Raw genomic sequence first — 13,932 nt, 5'->3', positions numbered from 1 at the left:
TTTATTGCTTATTTTACTCTATTTAAGTTTGGTCTTTCCGCCCCCTGAGCGTATTTAAAAAAAAATTAATAAGGCTTGTTTTAATTTTTTATGGGGGTCCAGGATGGAGAAGTTAAAGAGAGTTGGTAGTGCTTCCTAAGAGTAAAGGTGGAAAAGACTTCCCAGATATTAAAGGTTTTCTTTTAATTAAATATTTTAGTCTTTGTTTTAATACCCTTTTTAAAGATAATTCTTGGTCCTATTTTATCAGATATAATACAGTTTTTTTTTTATGAGAAAGCATAATTGGTTTAATACGGTTTTAAACTCCCCATATGCTTTTAACTTACCTGAGTCTTATAAAATTTTAGATAAAATAGTGTCTCTTTTTAATCTAAGCGAGAAAAGGGTAGAAGAATTAAAGAGTAGTAAAATGATTTTAAAAAATATAAAAGATGGAAAAATGACAGCCCCAATCAGGAATTTTAATGACACAAAATGTAAGAAAATATGGAAAGATGTAAATATTAATAATCTTTTTAACTTACAGAAAGACTTGGCCTGGAGCTGCGTACATGAGTGTCTTCCATGCCGGGCATTCCAGCACCGAAGAGGACTGGCAAGCACCGCAGAATGTCCCAGAGGAGGTTGTAGGGATGAAGAGGATGTCTTCCACCTTTTTTGGTACTGTTACTTTGCGCAGAAGATTTGGATAAAAATGTTACCCCTATTAAAGAAGATCACGGGACTAAAAGCCATAACTATGAACGGTGTTTTTTTTATGGTGACCTGGAATGCCCCTCAAGGATTAAAGGAGTAATGGCATGAAAGATCACCAATTGTGTGAAAGCAGCTCTATGGTCGGCCAGAAATATTTTATGTTTTAAGCATGAATTTATTACTGAAGAAAATGTTTTAAAGATGATTTTAGATGAAATGTACCAATATGTTTTAATTGATAAAAAGAGAGCGCCTTTTATGTGTCATAAGTGGTTTTTAACCCCTTAGTGACCACCCATACGTGTTTTTACGGCGGTCACTAAGGGGCCTTAGGCTGGGCCGCCGCGTTTTTACGGCGGCCCAGTTTAAGCGCTGCACGGCTCCCCCGTGCAGCGGGGAGCGTGGACCTGGCTCTCACATGAGAGCCGGGTCCCTGCTCTAAGAACCCGGATGAGCAGGAGTACCGATCCGGGCTGTTTAACCCTTTACATGCCGGGCGCAATGGCGCCCGCTGCATGTAAAGTGGTGACAGAGGGAGCGGACTCCCTCTGTCTCCCATCAGCACCCCGAAAATGCGATCGCGGGGTGCTGATGTGTTGGGAAGCTTACCTTGCTTCCGATCAGGGCCCCGAGCCTGTCTTTCGTTACCTCCAGCAGGCTGTGCCTCTCTGGCGCAGCCTGCTGGTCAATGTTTGAATAGCATTGATATTGAAATGCAATGCATTATAGAGATAATGCATTACATTTTAAAAGCAATCAAAATACTGTATATTATAGTCCCCTTGTGGGACTATTAAGTAGTAAAAAAAATAGAAAAAAAATACACATTTATTAAATAAAAAAAATTCCATAAAATAAAAAAATATGCTTTTTTTTCCATTGAAAATACGCTTTTCAATGAAAAAAATTGCAAAAAGAAAATATCCCCCATATGTTTGGTTTTGCCGCGTCCGTAACGACCGGGACTACATAAATATTACATAAATTATCCCCTATGGTGAACGCCGTAAAAAATAAAAAATAAAAAAAGACAGAATTTCGAATTTATTTAGTTTCCACCGAAAAAAACGTAATAACAAGCGATCAAAAAGCGGCATTTACTCCAAAATCATACCAATGAAAAATACAAGTCGTCTTTCAAAAATCAAGCCCTCACACTATTCCATATAAAAAATAAAAAATAAAAATTATGGGTCTTGTGAAGTGGCAATGCAAAATCATTTTTTTGGTTAATAAAAGGTGTTTTATTGCAAAAAAAGTAGTAAAACGTAAACAAAATTATAAGTATTTAGTATCACTGTAATAGTACTGACCCAGAGAATAAAGATATTATGTTATTTGTACCGAAAAATTAACGCCAAAAAATGTATAATGTAAAAACGCAGTGGCAGTATTGCTATTTTTCCCCATCTCACTCCCAGAAAGAGTTAATAAAAGTTAATCAGAAAGTTATGTGTACCCCGAAATGGCGGCATTAAAAACTACAACTTGTCCTGTAAAAAACAAGCCCTCATAAAGCTATATAGATGAAAAAATAAAAAAGTTATAGCTCTTGGAACGAGACCATAAAAAAAGGAAGAAAAAAAACTTGGTCATAAAGGCCCAAACAGGCTTGGTCACTAAGGGGTTAAGGGAATGGGGTTCAGTTATTTGATGCATAGATTGTAACTTTTGTTAAAACGGAAATATTGAGTTTTATTTTTTGTAAATTATTGTCTCAATAAATATACCCCTTTGGGGCTATAAACTTAAAAAAAATCTGTTCTTATCAGTTTAATATCTGATACGTCCCCTATCTGGGGACCATATATTAAATGGATTTTTCGAACAGGGAGATGGAAAAAGAGCTTGCTCTGTCCACTCCACGCATTGACCTGGTATTGCAGTACCTCCAGGACCGGTGCACCCCTTCTAATCCAGTATGAAAAACAGAATGAAATAGATGGATTGCAAGCATCATCCTTCCAGCCAAGCAAGTGGAAAGTTGTGTGTGTCCTGCCTCCCTCCGGAGTCTGCACTTCAGCTTCTCCTCTCTCTGCCCAGTCAGTCAGTGCTGTGCTGCTTCCTGCATACCTGCATCTAGTCTGTCAATCTCCTCCTAATTGCATCAGCTGTTGGTTTGTTCCAGCACCAAGCAACCCAGCCAGCCAGTCTCCTCACACCCTAAATCCAATTAAGACCGATGGGCTAATTGGCTTATCTATCACCTGAATGAAGTGTTTGGACCTCCACGCACCTTTGGTTTGATTGGGCCTGTTGTGCACACCTGAGATGCTGATTTGTTCCTGGAAATTGACCCTTTTTGTAGCAAGTTGGCTGGATGTAACCATTTAGCTTTTCCAGTGCTTTATTAAATGAGTAAAGTTTGCCTGTGTCTCCCTCTTGTGGAACTTTTGAACTGGTTACTTGGAGTCTAAAAAGTAGTCCAGCACTTCCTATGTATCAGCAGCAGCTGGACCTACCTTGTCTGGACAATGGACGGAACACTAACACTGCACGTGTCACAGGAGGCTTGTCAGATCAGAGGTCAAGTAAGGTCAGGTCAGTGGATGACATCACAAGGGCCCTGACGGAACACTCAACAATGGGGCCCTGACATCACAATCAACAATGCATACCCTTTTTTATTTATTTTTTCACTACTACTTCTCCATTCACTCCTCTTATCAGTTTTTCTGCTTGGCGTGCATGCTTTGGCACCAGGAATTGCCTGCGAAGAAAAGGCGTGGCCAAAAGTGGGCGTGCATCGGGTGGGCGGAGCTATGCAGATGGCGAACACGAAGAGCAGCATGCTGGTGATTTCTGAGCGTAGGACGCACGTTTTACCTGGTTTGTGAGAGAAAGAAGCCTCCCGGACTGTGGCTGGGGCCTGTAGTCTATCGCCTTCAGAAGTGTTCTGCATTGGGGATCATCGGCCTGTACTGCGAACCCTTTTTAGGTTCTCGCTTCTCGGCCTTTCTGGCTAAGATCAAGTTGGGTTTTTCTTGACTGGGTCTTGGTTGGAGGTTATAAATTGGGGTCCTCCTTGCGGGGGACCCTGAGGTATTGCTGAGTGCGATCGAGTAGGTGAGCTTTTGTGGTGAGCCTGCGAAATCTAAAGATGACTGGAGGTCGAGGAAGGATATCGTCTTAACATCGGACTGGATCGTATTGTAGGAGAGGTTCTGAAGAATTTTTCGTATTTAAAGGTAACGGATGTGTTTGCTCTGCAAGACTTCCGAAAGCAAGGAATTTATGATCTCACTGTTTGCTCCGAGGGTCTATGCCAACGTGTTTATATGGATTTGGTGAAGATGAAGGAGGAGAAGAAACCTGGATTCTTGGAGCATGTGAGGATTACACCATCTTTTCAAATGGTAAAGCAAGCTGTAATTGTCTATATGTATGATCCTAAAGTGGATGATATGACTGTGAGTGCTTTCTTGAGAAGATATTGTGATGAAGTTAATTTTGACCGGAGATTTACTAATAAGCATGGTTATTTGAACGGCAAAAGAAGATTTTTTGTAAGGTTTAAGAAGAATTGTGCGGTTCCTGCAGTTTTTTTTTTAAATTGGTGGAGAGAGAGGCTTTTGCTTTTATTAGGGTCAGTTGAAATACTGCAGGCATTGTTTCACTTATGGGCATTTGCAGGAAAAGTGTCCGGTGAAGGGAGAAATTTGTAGGAATTGTGGCAAAGCTGGTCATAATGTGAAAGATTGTGTGGAGAAAAAAATCTATGATGTCTGTGGGAGTGGGGACCATTTGGCTAAGAAATGTATGCTTTTTAGCACTAGACAGTCACATGCTACTATTGTGGAGGATAAAAGAGGTGGGCAGAGTAAAAAAAGGTGGCACTTATGCTGATAAAGTTAAAGGTAGCACAAATGTGATTGTACAGAATGTTGCAAACATGGAAAATGAGTGTGCTGGTGGAAGTGGTGGACATGTTGTTTGTGTGGGAGAGAAAATCGAGGATGTTGGCCAAGGGAATGTGGAGGGAAATGTTGTTTTGGAGGGTAATTCACATTTAAAAAAAGGGGCGGGACCAAAGGCTGTTAGGCAAAAGAAGACAAGATCCCAGGAGGCTGTAGCTGCTATTAAGACTGTGTTAGGGGAAGTTATCTCTAGCAGTGATGCAAGTGAGTCTGAGGAATGTCCTGACCATGTGGTTGGCGAGGGGGAAGAGATGGAATATCAGGTGGATGAGCATGATTTTGATGCCCCTATAACTCCTGGTTAGAGTTGAGCGAACACCTGGATGTTCGGGTTCGAGAAGTTCGGCCGAACTTCCCGGAAATATTCGGGTTCGGTATCCGAACCCGACCCGAACTTCGTCCCGAACCCGAACCCCATTGAAGTCAATGGGGACCCGAACTTTTGGGCACTAAAAAGGCTGTAAAACAGCCCAGGAAAGAGCTAGAGGGCTGCAAAAGGCAGCAACATGTAGGTAAATCCCTTGCAAACAAATGTGGATAGGGAAATGAATTAAAATAAAAATTAAAAAAATAAAAATTAACCAATATCAATTGGACAGAGGTCCCATAGCAGAGAATCTGGCTTCACGTCAGCAGAGAATCAGTCTCTTCATGCCATAGCAAAGAATCTGGCTTCATGTCAGCAGAGAATCTGGCTTCATATCAGCACAGAATCAGTCTTCATGTCATAGCAGAGAATCAGGCTTCACGTCACCCACCACTGGAACAGGCCACTGTCACACATTTAGGCCCCGGCACCCAGACAGAGGAGAGAGGTCCCGTAACAGAGAATAAGGCCTTATGTCAGCACAGAATCAGTCTTCATGTCATAGCAGAGAATCAGGCTTCACGTCACCCACCACTGGAACAGGCCACTGTCACATATTTAGGCCCCGGGACCCAGGCAGAGGAGAGAGGTCCCGTAACAGAGAATCAGGCCTTATGTCAGCAGAGAATCAGTCTTCATGTCATAGCAGAGAATCAGGCTTCACGTCACCCACCACTGGAACAGGCCACTGTCACACATTTAGGCCCCGGCACCCAGACAGAGGAGAGGTTCATTCAACTTTGGGTTGCCCCGCAATATAATGGTAAAATGAAAATAAAAATAGGATTGAATGAGTAAGTGCCCTGGAGAAGAATAATATATTGTTAAGGGGAGGTAGTTAATATCTAATCTGCACAAGGGATGGACAGGTCCTGTGGGATCCATGCCTGGTTCATTTTTATGAACGTCAGCTTGTCCACATTGGCTGTAGACAGGCGGCTGCGTTTGTCTGTAATGACGCCCCCTGCCGTGCTGAATACACGTTCAGACAAAACGCTGGCCGCCGGGTAGGCCAGCACCTCCAAGGCATAAAATACTAGCTCTGGCCACGTGGACAATTTGGAGACCCAGAAGTTGAATGGGGCCGAACCATCAGTCAGTACGTGGAGGGGTGTGCACATGTACTGTTCCACCATGTTAGTGAAATGTTGCCTCCTGCTAACACGTTCTGTATCAGGTGGTGGTGCAGTTAGCTGTGGCGTGGTGACAAAACTTTTCCACATCTCTGCCATGCTAACCCTGCCCTCAGAGGAGCTGGCCGTGACAGAGCTGCGTTGGCGACCTATTGCTCCTCCTCTGCCTTCGCCTTGGGCTTCCACTGGTTCCCCTGTGACATTTGGGAATGCTCTCAGTAGCGCGTCTACCAACGTGCGCTTGTACTCGCGCATCTTCCTATCACGCTCCAGTGTAGGAAGTAAGGTGGGCACATTGTCTTTATACCGGGGATCCAGCAGGGTGGCAACCCAGTAGTCCGCACACGTTAAAATGTGGGCAACTCTGCTGTTGTTGCGCAGGCACTGCAGCATGTAGTCGCTCATGTGTGCCAGGATGCCCAGAGGTAAGGACAAGCTGTCCTCTGTGGGAGGCGTATCGTCATCGTCCTGTGTTTCTCCCCAGCCACGCACCAGTGATGGGCCCGAGCTGCTTTGGGTGCCACCCCGCTGTGAACATGCTTCATCCTCCTCCACCTCCTCCTCATCCTCCTCCTCGTCCTCCAGTAGTGGGCCCTGTCTGGCCACATTTGTACCTGGCCTCTGGTGTTGCAAAAAACCTCCCTCTGAGTCACTTCGAAGAGACTGGCCGGAAAGTGCTAAAAATGACCCCTCTTCCTCCTCTTCCTCCTGGGCCACCTCCTCTTCCATCATCGCCCTAAGTGTTTTCTCAAGGAGACATAGAAGTGGTATTGTAACGCTGATAACGGCGACATCGCCACTGGCCATGTTGGTGGAGTACTCGAAACAGCGCAACAGGGCACACAGGTCTCGCATGGAGGCCCAGTCATTGGTGGTGAAGTGGGGCTGATCCGCAGTGCGACTGACCCGTGCGTGCTGCAGCTGAAACTCCACTATGACCTGCTGCTGCTCGCACAGTCTGTCCAGAATATGCAAGGTGGAGTTCCACCTGGTGGGCACGTCGCATATGAGGCGGTGAGCGGGAAGGCCGAAGTTACGCTGTAGCGCAGACAGGCGAGCAGCGGCAGGGTGTGAACGTCGGAAGCGCAAACAGACGGCCCGCACTTTATGCAGCAGCTCTGACATGTCGGGGTAGTTGCGAATGAACTTCTGCACCACCAAATTCAGCACATGCGCCAGGCAAGGGATGTGCGTCAAACCGGCTAGTCCCAGAGCTGCAACAAGATTTCGCCCATTATCGCACACTACCAGGCCGGGCTTGAGGCTCACCGGCAGCAACCACTCGTCGGTCTGTTGTTCTATACCCCGCCACAACTCCTGTGCGGTGTGGGGCCTGTCCCCCAAACATATGAGTTTCAGAACGGCCTGCTGACATTTACCCCGGGCTGTGCTGAAGTTGGTGGTGAAGGTGTGTGGCTGACTGGATGAGCAGGTGGAAGAAGAGGAGGAGGAAGCTGAGTAGGAGGAGGAGGAGACAGGAGGCAAAGAATGTTGCCCTGCGATCCTTGGCGGCGGAAGGACGTGCGCCAAACAGCTCTCCGCCTGGGGCCCAGCCGCCACTACATTTACCCAGTGTGCAGTTAGGGAGATATAGCGTCCCTGGCCGTGCTTACTGGTCCACGTATCTGTGGTTAGGTGGACCTTGCCACAGATGGCGTTGCGCAGTGCACACTTGATTTTATCGGACACTTGGTTGTGCAGGGAAGGCACGGCTCTCTTGGAGAAGTAGTGCCGGCTGGGAACAACATACTGTGGGACAGCAAGCGACATGAGCTGTTTGAAGCTGTGTGTGTCTACCAGCCTAAATGACAGCATTTCATAGGCCAGTAGTTTAGAAATGCTGGCATTCAGGGCCAGGGATCGAGGGTGGCTAGGTGGGAATTTATGCTTTCTCTCAAATGTTTGTGAGATGGAGAGCTGAATGCTGCCGTGTGACATGGTTGAGATGCTTGGTGACGCAGGTGGTGGTGTTGGTGGTACATCCCATGTTTGCTGGGCGGCAGGTGCCAACGTTCCTCCAGAGGTGGAGGAAGAGGCCTAGGCGGCGGCAGCAGCAGAAGAGGCCGAGGCGGCAGCAGCAGAAGAGGCCGAGGCGGCAGCAGCAGAAGAGGCCGAGGCGGCAGCAGCAGAAGAGGCCGAGGCGGCAGCAGCAGAAGAGGCCGAGGCGGCAGCAGCAGAAGAGGCCGAGGCGGCAGCAGAAGAGGTAGCAGGGGGAGCCTGAGTGACTTCCTTGTTTTTAAGGTGTTTACTCCTCTGCAGTTCATGCTTTGCATGCAGGTGCCTGGTCATGCAGGTTGTGCTAAGGTTCAGAACGTTAATGCCTCGCTTCAGGCTCTGATGGCACAGCGTGCAAACCACTCGGGTCTTGTCATCAGCACATTGTTTGAAGAAGTGCCATGCCAGGAACTCCTTGAAGCTGCCTTTGGGGTGCTCGGTCCCAGATGGCGGCGGTCAGTAGCAGGAGGAGTCTCTTGCCGGCGGGTGTTCTGCTTTTGCCCACTGCTCCCTCTTTTGCTACGCTGTTGGCTCGGTCTCACCACTGCCTCTTCCTCCGAACTGAGAAAGTCAGTGGCACGACCTTCATTCCATGTGGGGTCTAGGACCTCATCGTCCCCTGCATCATCTTCCACCCAGTCTTGATCCCTGACCTCCTGTTCAGTCTGCACACTGCAGAAAGACGCAGCAGTTGGCACCTGTGTTTCGTCATCATCAGAGACGTGCTGAGGTGGTATTCCCATGTCCTCATCATCAGGAATAATAAGTGGTTGTGCGTTAGTGCATTCTATCTCTACCACCCCTGGGGAAGGGCTAGGTGGATGCCCTTGGGAAACCCTGGCAGCAGAGTCTTCAAACAGCATAAGAGACTGCTGCATAACTTGAGGCTCAGACAGTTTCCCTGATATGCATGGGGGTGATGTGACAGACTGATGGGCTTGGTTTTCATGCGCCATCTGTGCGCTTTCTGCAGAAGACTGGGTGGGAGATAATGTGAACGTGCTGGATCCACTGTCGGCCACCCAATTGACTAATGCCTGTACCTGCTCAGGCCTTACCATCCTTAGAACGGCATTGCGCCCCACCAAATATCGCTGTAAATTCTGCTGGCTACTCGGACCTGAGGTAGTTGGTTCACTAGGACGTGTTGCTGTGGCAGAACGGCCACGTCCTCTCCCAGCACCAGAGGGTCCACTAACACCACCACGACCATGTCCACGTCCGTGTCCCTTATTAGATGTTTTCCTCATTGTTCCCGTTCACCACAATTTTGAAAATGGCAAATTTTGGAATAGTTTTTCAACCCAGAACAAAAACTGTGCTTTTACGGTCACTACAAATAATTTGACCAGCTAAAACAGTACAGATTTGGTTGAATAGAAATGTGAGGCCTATTTTTTTTGCGCTGTGTGACAGGTATAGGTTTAATCACAGAATTAGACTTGTATCTGCACGGTAGCGTGTGTGTTAAGTTTTTCTGAATGACACTATCAGCACCTTGAATCTAAGATATCCTTTTTGGGATAGATTTAAAGTAGGCCTGATAGTTATTATGGCTGTGAGCATTCTCTATTTTTTACTCATGAGTTTGGTAGTTGCTACCTTGAATGTGCGTGGGATAGGTTCCAGTACTAGGAGAGCAGCCGTTTTTGATTACCTGGCAGCCATTAAATCAGATATAATTTGTTTGCACGAGTGTGCTATAAGATCTGCACCCCATGAATCAGTATGGAGTTTTGGTAAATCTTACTTGTCACCTTGTACGGTTAATAAGAATGAAGGGGTTGGGATATTACTGAAGAATAATAGTATTCATGTCTTAGAATATAAAGTTGTGATGCCAGGGCGGTGTATTTTTTTCATTTTGGAGTCTTTAGGGCAGCCTTTTAGAGTTTTTAGCGTTTATGCACCTGTGGATAAGCGTGAACGGGTGTCCTTTTTAAAAGCTCTTAAACTTTTTATGCCTGGCAGAGATTTTACTATTTTTAGGTGATTTTAACTGCATTAGGAGTATACAAGATAGACAAAGTACCTGGATGGGTTGTTTTTGCCTGGAGGTTCAAGGAATAAAATAAATCTTTTGGATATATGGATGATGTGGTTTTTGCATGCCAATCTCAAGCTGACCTGAAGATATTCTGTAGCATCGCAGGTATGAGTGTTAACTGGGGCAAGTGTCAACTGGTGAACTATGGGAAACAAATGGATATTAATGTGCCTGGTATTCCAAATAAAGAGGAAGAAGAGATTTTAGGGGTAATATTTGATAAAGATAACAAAGGTACCATGCAGTTTTAAAAGCAAAAGTGGAAAAGAAACTGAATTTTTGGAAATTGAGACAGTTGTCTTTAAAAGGGAACATTTTGATTATAAAGTCTGTGATTTTACCCCTAATTTTATATACTTCAATTATTTTACCACCGGGAAAACTATGGATAGGAAGAATGACAAGGAAGCTCTTCATTTTCTTCTGGGGATCCAAAATGGAAAAGGTCAGAAGAACTTTTGTCATGTCTAAGACAGAACTTGGTGGGTATGACTTCCCTAAATTAGATTTTTTTTTTATCAGGATGCATTATTTTTTAGTGATTTATAAAAAAAAAAATTCATATTTTTATTACTATTTTCATTAGAAACATAGGAGGTAACAGAATACCAAGGTACGGGCGTGCAAGCCCAGAAAATACTCTAAAAAGTACATTGTGTGTACATGCTGAGTACATGGAAAATACATAATGGGCCCAATAAGAATAAATAAATGAGAAAGACATCCAAGGGTAACATTATTGAGAGAATGCAATATATGGGAGGTACATCGTAACTTAAAAGGATTCTGTCATCTGATTTGAGGCCTATAACCTAAACATATGGCAGGTCCCTACTAATACCCTGAATCCTAAAGTGACCTTATCAAATGCGCCTGTGGCTCTATTATCATATAAAACAGGTTTATATAACCTGTCACTCACGTCCCAAATGTGTCCAAGGGGACGTCTCATCAGGGTGCCCGGCTGCAGCCATCTCCTTTCGGTGCCCAGCTCCGCCTTCCGACAAGAATTCGCCGCCCTCTCTTTCAATAGAGCCGCCTACCTCACGTCATCGCCGCCTCTCTAAACTCAGCGCCGCCTCTGAAATCGTCCGCTCTCCTCAGCCAGATCCCACGCGTGCGCACTAGTTATAACCTGATGCGGCCTCGTTAAGTGAAGTCGGCACACTTCGCTCAAACCTGCCTTGACCGCCCTATTGCAGCCATCCAACCTCCTACAGCCAGGTGCAAAGCTGTTGTTTGGAGGTTCGGAGCGCACAGGCTCCCTTTAGATCTATTTCTATTCAATAAGGTATATAAGATATATAGAAACAATAACCATCACTGCTGAATAATTAAACTTTATATATACACTCACCTAAAGAATTATTAGGAACACCATACTAATACAGTGTTGGACCCCCTTTTGCCTTCAGAACTGCCTTAATTCTACGTGGCATTGATTCAACAAGGTGCTGATAGCATTCTTTAGAAATGTTGGCCCATATTGATAGGATAGCATCTTGCAGTTGATGGAGATTTGAGGAATGCACATCCAGGGCACGAAGCTCCGGTTCCACCACATCCCAAAGATGCTCTATTGGGTTGAGATCTGGTGACTGTGGGTGCCATTTTAGTACAGTGAACTAATTGTCATGTTCAAGAAACCAATTTGAAATGATTCGAGCTTTGTGACATGGTGCATTATCCTGCTGGAAGTAGCCATCAGAGGATGGATACATGTTCTCATTCTGTTTACGCCAAATTCGGACTCAAACATTTGGAGGCAACATTTTTCTAGTCTTCAACAGTCCAATTTTGGTGAGCTCGTGCAAATTGTAGCCTCTTTTTCCTATTTGTAGTGGAGATGAGTGGTACCCGGTGGGGTCTTCTGCTTTTGTAGCCCATCCACCTCAAGGTTGTGCGTGTTGTGGCTTCACAAATGCTTTGCTGCATACCTCGGTTGTAACGAGTGGTTATTTTAGTCAACGTTCTCTTCTATCAGCTTGAATCAGTCGGCCCAATCTCCTCTGACCTCTAGCATCCACAAGGCATTTTTGCCCACAGGACTGCCGCATACTGGATGTTTTTCCCTTTTCACACCATTCTTTGTAAACCCTAGAAATGGTTGTGTGTACATGAAAATCCCAGTAACTGAGCAGATTGTGAAATACTCAGACCGGCTGGTCTGGCACCAACAACCATGCCACGCTCAAAATTGCTTAAATCACCTTTCTTTCCCATTCTGACATTCAGTTTGGAGTTCAGGAGATTGTCTTGACCAGGACCACCCCCCTAAATGCATTGAAGCAACTGCCATGTGATTGGTGGACTAGATAATTGCATTAATGAGAAATAGAACAGGTGTTCCTAATAATTCTTTAGGTGAGTGTATTTATACACTGCTCAAAAAAATTAAGGGAACACTTAAACAACACAATTTAACTCCAAGTCAATCACACTTCTGTGAAATCAAACTGTCCACTTAGGAAGCAACACTGAGTGACAATCAATTTCACATGCTGTTGTGCAAATGGGATAGACAACAGGTGGAAATTATAGGCAATTAGCAAGACACCCCCAATAAAGGAGTAGTTCTGCAGGTGGTGACCACAGACCACTTCTCAGTTCCTATGCTTCCTGGCTGATGTTTTGGTCACTTTTGAATGCTGGCGGTGCTTTCACTCTAGTGGTAGCATGAGATGGAGTCTACAACACACACAAGTGGCTCAGGTAGTGCAGCTTATCCAGGATGGCACATCAATGCGAGCTGTGGCAAGAAGGTTTGCTGTGTCTGTCAGCGTAGTGTCCAGAGCATGGAGGCGCTACCAGGAGACAGGCCAGTACATCAGGAGACGTGGAGGAGGCCGTAGGAGGGCAAGAACCCAGCAGCAGGACCGCTACCTCCGCCGACGCCGTGGAGAACGTTCTGCTGCCTGCAACATCCTCCAGCATGACCGGTTTGGCATTGGGTCAGTAATGGTGTGGGGTGGCATTTCATTGGAGGGCCGCACAGCCCTCCATGTGCTCGCCAGAGGTAGCCTGACTGCCATTAGGTACCGAGATGAGATCCTCAGACCCCTTGTGAGACCATATGCTGGTGCGGTTGGCCCTGGGTTCCTCCTAATGCAAGACAATGCTAGACCTCATGTGGCTGGAGTGTGTCAGCAGTTCCTGCAAGAGGCAGCGCTGAGTTTAGAGAGGCGGCGATGACGTGAGGTAGGCGGCTCTATTGAAAGAGAGGGCAGCGATTTCTTGTCGGAAGGCGGAGCTGGGCACCGAAAATAGATGGCTGCAGCCGGGCACCCTGCATGATGAGACGTCCCCTTGGACACATTTGGGACATGAGTGACAGGTTATATAAACCTGTTTTATATGATAACAGAGCCACAGGCGCATTTGATAAGGTCACTTTAGGATTCAGGGTATTAGTAGTGACCTGGCCATATGTTTAGGTCATAGGCCTCAAATCTGATGACAGAATCCCTTTAAGAGTTGGAGAACAGCCTCAAATGTTTATTGCTGATTACATACGAGTGGAGGGGTGAAGTGAGACTCACTTGCTCTACTTATTGAGATAAACCAAGAGAGGCCAGAGTATGGTGCTTTAATAATGAAGCCAACTTGGACCACTAATTGTCAGATATCTGTCTCACGCCATATGAAGTCTAGGAGGGGTTTTTAGGGAATCTATAATCTGACCAAAGAAGCCATTTTTTAAGGAATGCAACATGTGTGCGGGTTTCCCATGAGGTCAGTTCCTCAAATCTATGTAGTTGATCTATTTCTGAAACC

The 13,932-nt window shown here is 45.6% G+C and overlaps 1 non-coding gene across 1 annotated transcript; it reads left to right on the top strand.

The window, feature by feature from the left end:
• Positions 1-2,425: 2,425 nt before the first annotated feature.
• Positions 2,426-2,610, top strand: LOC121006370. Its single transcript, XR_005780224.1, has one exon. It is a non-coding gene; the product is annotated as a U2 spliceosomal RNA (small nuclear RNA).
• Positions 2,611-13,932: the final 11,322 nt, after the last annotated feature.

Source organism: Bufo bufo, chromosome 6 (genome assembly GCF_905171765.1).
Source record: "Bufo bufo chromosome 6, aBufBuf1.1, whole genome shotgun sequence".
Classification (NCBI taxonomy): Eukaryota; Metazoa; Chordata; class Amphibia; order Anura; family Bufonidae; genus Bufo; species Bufo bufo.
This window is presented reverse-complemented; position numbering and strand designations above follow the sequence as displayed.